Source organism: Miscanthus floridulus, chromosome 18, assembly GCF_019320115.1.
Source record: "Miscanthus floridulus cultivar M001 chromosome 18, ASM1932011v1, whole genome shotgun sequence".
Classification (NCBI taxonomy): domain Eukaryota; kingdom Viridiplantae; phylum Streptophyta; class Magnoliopsida; order Poales; family Poaceae; genus Miscanthus; species Miscanthus floridulus.
The window spans coordinates 43,756,648-43,762,647 of NC_089597.1; the positions used below are offsets into that span (position 1 = coordinate 43,756,648).

General features: G+C 51.7%; 1 pseudogene; it reads right to left on the reverse strand.

Annotated features, from left to right (window-relative positions):
- Nucleotides 1-3,465: 3,465 nt before the first annotated feature.
- On the reverse strand, nucleotides 3,466-5,050 carry LOC136519797 (xyloglucan O-acetyltransferase 1-like; annotated as a pseudogene).
- Between the last annotated feature and the right edge of the window lie 950 nt (nucleotides 5,051-6,000).

The following is a 6,000-nucleotide window of genomic DNA, read 5'->3' on the forward strand; positions in this document are numbered from 1 at the left end:
TTGCCATGACACTGGTGTCTCCTCCGACAGTGCGAACAGTAGTGGCGTAAGCTTGTTGCCACTGTGTTGGGTTAATCCTTCCTTCGTAGGACTCGACCCCAGTGATTTTAAAACCATGGGGGGCACTGAAGTGTTCGAAGTGCCCTCATGAATGCTGGGGGCCCTTTAGGATTATCGACGCCAATGTCTGCAGCGTTGCCAGCATTAAGTGGCTCGAGAGCTAAGTTCAAGTTACCGTACTCTTGCTCGTACTCCAAGTGGCGGCGTACTTCTTCTTCATGGTGACCAAAGCGGCGTTTGTCGATACGTCGTCGTGCATCTCAGAGATTGTTGAGGTGCACTCGGACGTCCTGGTCGACCTCCTGGTCGTGTTGGCGGTGATGTTCAATGCGATTGCCCCTAGCTCCGCCCTGGTGGAGTTGCCTGTCGTCGCAGTGCTGGTCGGTGAAGCGACTTGGGCGGCGATCGGATCTTAGCGCGGCTTATCGGCGAATCGACGTTGTGGAGTATGAAGGTCTCTGATCCTGGCGAATCTCATTGACCTGATAGTGTGCCGCTTTAAGCATGGCGACAACCTCGGGTGTCTGCGGGAGCCGGGCAAGCTCATTAGCAACCACTGCCAGATTGGCGCTTGGAGTCTTGTAGACGTCGTGGCCGTCAACAAGGACAAACTCGTCATCGAGATTGCATTGGAGTGACCTTCCTTGCGGGTCAAGCTGCTGCTCGGCCATCGCAAGGGCGACCTCGTTTGCTCGGCGCTGTGCTCGGTTAATATTCCGGTTCTTGCGAGCGGCGCGTTCCTCCTCGGTTTTGCCATTCCGAGGGGGCTGTCGACGCTGACATTGAAGATTGCGCCATCGCGGAAAGGAGGGAGAGGAAGTAGCTCGGTGGTGGTTTCGGCGATGGTCTCCATGGAGCCCTGGGACACAGAGTCTGGATTCTCCTCTAGTATGGTTTGGAGGGATGCTTCGGGGCATCGGCCGACGTGCAGCATGTTGATGGCCGGAAGAGGCTGGTCGGCGATCTGGTCGGCGAGAGGATGGACATCTCCAACCTGGTCGGCGAATTTGCCCCTTAGGGCATCTTGGTTAGCGACGGCGGCGTTGGTGAACCCGAAGGGTAGGGCCGTAACCCCTGGAGTTTCCCGAGCAGCCTCCAGTAGATCTAGATCGGAGGGTGGTCGGCACTGAACCAGAGTGTCCAGAGCCGATTCGGCGATGGAGAGGCAATCGGAGAGCTTCAGACCAACCTAATTGATGGGCGCGATCAGATCGGCATTGTTGATCTACCTCCTCTGGTAGCAAGGAAGCGGGCGGCGAGTTGTTGATGAAGACGACCTCGGAGGCGGTTCCGAGATCGGATCTGCAGTCGCAGGTGTTGGGGTGATCGGCGCATCATTGATCTACACCAGCTCGATGAGCTCTCTGACTCCATCAGCGTTGATGATCCACGAGATGGATCTGACCGTGAAGATCTGGCCGAGCTGCGGGAGGGACGAAGAGCCTGTGAAAAAAACCATCTTGTTCGACAAGGAAACAACACGCACACCCCTACCTGGCGCGCCAACTGTCGACAGAATATCGTCGGCAGTCCTTCGAGGGGTATCCCACGAAGGTAGATTGATCGGCAGAGAAGCTTGTAATCAAGAACAAGAAGGCAACAGAGACACACGAGTTAGACAGGTTCAGGCCGTCAGTATGACGTAATACCCTATTCCTGTGGTTTGTTGGTTTGTATCGGCTATCGTATGATATTGGTCTCGTTCGGCTTACCCCATATTCGGCTTGTTCGGCTTGTTTTTTCAGCGGGAACAATGTTTTTCTCTCACAACAATTCAGCCGGAGTAGTGTTTTCAGCCAGTTTTAGTTCAGATTCAGACCAGCGAACGGGGCCATTACGTGAGTTTGGAGGGTGTCCCTGCCTGCCTTATATAGTCCGGGGGCAGGGTTACAAGTCGGTTAGATCTGAGAGATAACCGGAAAGTAATCACAGATTACAGAAATCTTGGGATCATACGTATCCTAATAGATCTCGTAGTATCTTCAGGATATCTTCCCGGTGTCTTGCGGGAGGCGCCGAGCAGAGTCGTGTCCCGTAAGGCTTCATCTTGTGGGCTGGGCCACCCCTGGGGGCGCAACCCATGTGGTCTGCCGTGGGTATCCGGAGTCGTACCCCACAATTACAATCGTAGTGAAATATATTTTCAACAGTATATCCATTTGGAGTCATACATATTGATATTATTTTCTATATATTTCATTAAAATTAAGATAATTCGACTTTGATTAGATTTAGAATTGTTTTTTTGGGACCGAGGTATTGTTAATCAAGATTCAGTGGTTAAGATCAGTTAGAGAGGAAGTTCATAAATGCATTATCTGAATTAAGACCTGTTTGGATCCATGAAACTAACAATTAGCTGCTAAAAATTAGGTGAGGTCTTGTTTAGATCCATAGCTAATAAGGGGTTGTTTGGTTTCCCGCCACATTTCCCATGCCACACATGTGGCTGCCATACCAGGTTGGTTGGTGTTTGGTTTGCATATAGACTGTGACAGTCACAAGTTTTTTCAGTGTTGATTCTCGCCACACCTGTAGCGGCCATTTCCTTCGCCTTGCCCTTGGCAACGCCACAACTGTTGTGGTAGGAGATGGCCATAAACCAATAAGCAGCCCCTAAGTAAACTAGCATCAGTATCTATCACCCAGCTAACAATTTACTATTAGCAAATTTCTCTTAGCGACACAATTGACTGGTATGATTCAAACCGGGCCTTTATATGCAATGTGGTATACTTGATCTACTCAAAGCATTTTCCACTAAGCTATTGCCATAGAAAACAACCCCAACCCCACGAAACACGAGGCGGAGTGTTTGACTTCATTAAGATTGATAAGACATCGCCATTTGAGCAAGTACTACAGTAACAAGATTGCCACTGAAGTCGGTTGTGCATTGCTTAGCGGACTGAGCGTCTGGGCCTGCACTATTTTCCTCTAGTAAATACCCAGTCCTTTGTTTGACACTATAGTAACAAGATCGTGGGCTTGATAAAAATCACCGGTCAAATGGAACCTTGAGCGGTTCAGTTCAAATCTATGACCTAATTAAATGCTCAACGAGGGACGAGACGCATGGAGATCTACGTGAGTGGACTCTATAATCATAATGGAGCTAGTAAGATCTATGGATCCATATTCGTCCAGCTACCTCACCACAAGAATCTCAAACATGAGAGATACGGAGTAGATGTCTATGATAATCGTCCCGCTGATTAATTTACGATCCATGTCAACTATTGCTGGTAGTCAGACTCAACTGTCAATTAAGCAAGTTATTGCTTCGAGATACGAGTAGGCGCCAGTAAGATACTGTTGGTTTCCATGCCCAACGTACGCATCGCACAAGTATTTGAAGGTGGGAAACAAAAAGGTGCAACAGTAGTCTGCAGCATGCTTGTATCAACAACAAAAAAAAGGTGCATGATCTACACATCTAGTAGTGTCCTGCGATCTGAATCTGCCATGATTTCACCGCTTCGTCCTCAGGATCTGCTGCAGTATCTCGTTGAAGGTATCCACCGGCCCGGGCAGGCAGAAGTGGACGCAGTCGGAGGACATCCACGGCTGCGGGCCGCCGTGCGCGAACGGGTCGCGGTGCATGTAAAGCCCCGGGTGCCCGTCCGGCCGCATGACCGCCAGCTTCGTCACGTCCAGCACCTCCACCCTTGCCCCTTGCCGCCGCCTGCTTCACCACCACCACCATTCCTCGCCCTCGCCGCCTCGACCTCCCCGTAGACGAGGCCGACCAGCTCCATGTCGAGGTGGCGCGGCTCCTTCTCCCCCTCCTTGTACGGCTCCTTCCTCGGGCACATCGTGGTCAGCGTGTTGCCTTCGAAGTGGCCCGGCGAGAAGGTGGCAATCACCACGGTCCGTGGCGCCACCCGGCCGCCGCCGGAGCTCGTCATCAGCCGGTCCAGCGCCATCCGGTACGCCACCTTCATCGGCCAGGCGTAGCCGATGTCCTCCTCCGGGCTGAGCTCCTGGTGGGCAGTGGTGTCCGATCCGCGCGCTGCCGTTGTAGTAGATGGCCCCGTTGAGCGGCCAGTGCGCGATGGAGAGCACCACCACGTCCATGTCGTCGGCGTCGGCCGCCCACCGGTCGTCCAGCGCGTCGAGGTGCACGTGGTTCATGTTCTGCGGCAGGCTGTCGTTCAGCGCCTTCCCCGTGGCCCTAGCGATGAAGGGCGCCCAGTAGAAGGACACCGTCACGCCGTGCGTCGGGAACGCGTACCGCCACAGATTGAACTTGTGCGGGTCCGCGTCCCGGTACACAACGCGGTGCGGGACGCCGGCGCCCACCAGGAGGCACACCAGGGACTGTGCCTGGTTCCGCGACATGGAGTCGCCCACGAAGGCCACGTGCTTGCCGCGCACCGCCGACAGGAACGCCCGCGCGCTGAACGCCGACAGCCGGCACCCCGCCGCCGCCGGCTGCCACCGCCAGTCCAGGTACCCCGTGTCCGGCCGCCCGTTGCGGATGCAGTTGTGGCTGTCCTTCACCTGGCACTCCGTGCCGTTGTACCGCCGCGCGTGCCCCGGCGCATACACCCACCGACCCTCCGTGTAGTTGCAGCTCTCCGGCCTGCATTATGCAACGATTAGTAACAAATAATACAAACAGTGATCGAAGTGACTGAAGATCTAAGCGGTGAATGCAATGCAGCTTTTACGTACCCAGATGAGACGAAGTTGTATGTGTCGTCGACGTACTGGAGCAGTGGAGACAAGACGGATTCTTGAGTGCCGGGGGGAGTGCAGCAGAGGACGTGGAGGAGAGCCAAGGCGACGAAGCCGAAGACAAGCCAAGTGCAGACGGGTCTGGGCACGAAATACCCATGGTTGCCGCCTTTGGAAGAAGACGATGTCTTCATCTGCTTGTGAGGATGCAGTGGCTCGTGCGCTCCTCCCATCTCGAGCAACCTAGCTACCTATAGCTCTAGTGTGCTAAGCTCACCACCGGCCAGTTCGATCGATGTGTACATATAGGTATCAGTGCGTTGACATCGGTAAGATCAATTTACAGCCTTCGTTACGTATCTGGAACCTGAGTGTGTCTCGGGCTCTCGGACCAAGTTAAATAATCAAGTGTCTGTCGGTGAGAGCTTTTATATACGATCTCTCTTTTCTTCTTTCCCTCTCATTTTCTTCGAAATTCTAAACAGTCTGTAGCTGGTTAAGATTCGCGAATCTATACTGTATATGTGAAGCTCGGGATGACTGTCAACTGTAATTGGGTAGAATCACGGGATAGCTCGAGATGGCTGCAAACCTGAATGGTATTTTCTGGTATGATGTTTCAAATAGATTTGACCTCATTCCTGCCGAGGATCATTTGAAGGTCACTGGGCGTGTTTGGATCCCTATAGATAATAGCTATCTGGCTAATAGTTGTCTCTTTTAGATCTAAACAGGTGCAGCTAATAAAATAGCTAATTATTAGCTGAATCTTTAGATAATAACTATCCTACTAATTGAACCAATTTAGATAATAGCAGGTAATAATTATCTTAGTAGCATTTTTCATTATCTGTGAATCCCACACCCTCTAGCTAATAGATAGCTAATAGTTAGCCAAAAAATATATGAATCCAAACAAAGCATCTATTATATGCATATTTTTTTTGTGAGGATGCTATATGCAGATACTTGTACGAGAGTAAGGATAAGTGGACACATGTTGAAGTAGAAATAGAGTATCCATATTTTGGGTTTACTCGTAGATGCATGCAATTTATAGAAAACTGAGTTTTGTTCAGGCGACGAGCTCATCCGTGCAATCTCCATCCAGCGGCTTGGGGAGAGAGAGGGAGCGGCATGAGGAGAGAGGGAGCGTGTCGCCTGAAGCCGTTACTCGTTTTCAGTCACCTGGATTATAGAAAGCGTGCAATTTATAATACTCAAAAGTTACATTTTCCAGAGACCGGCTTGGTCCACAAC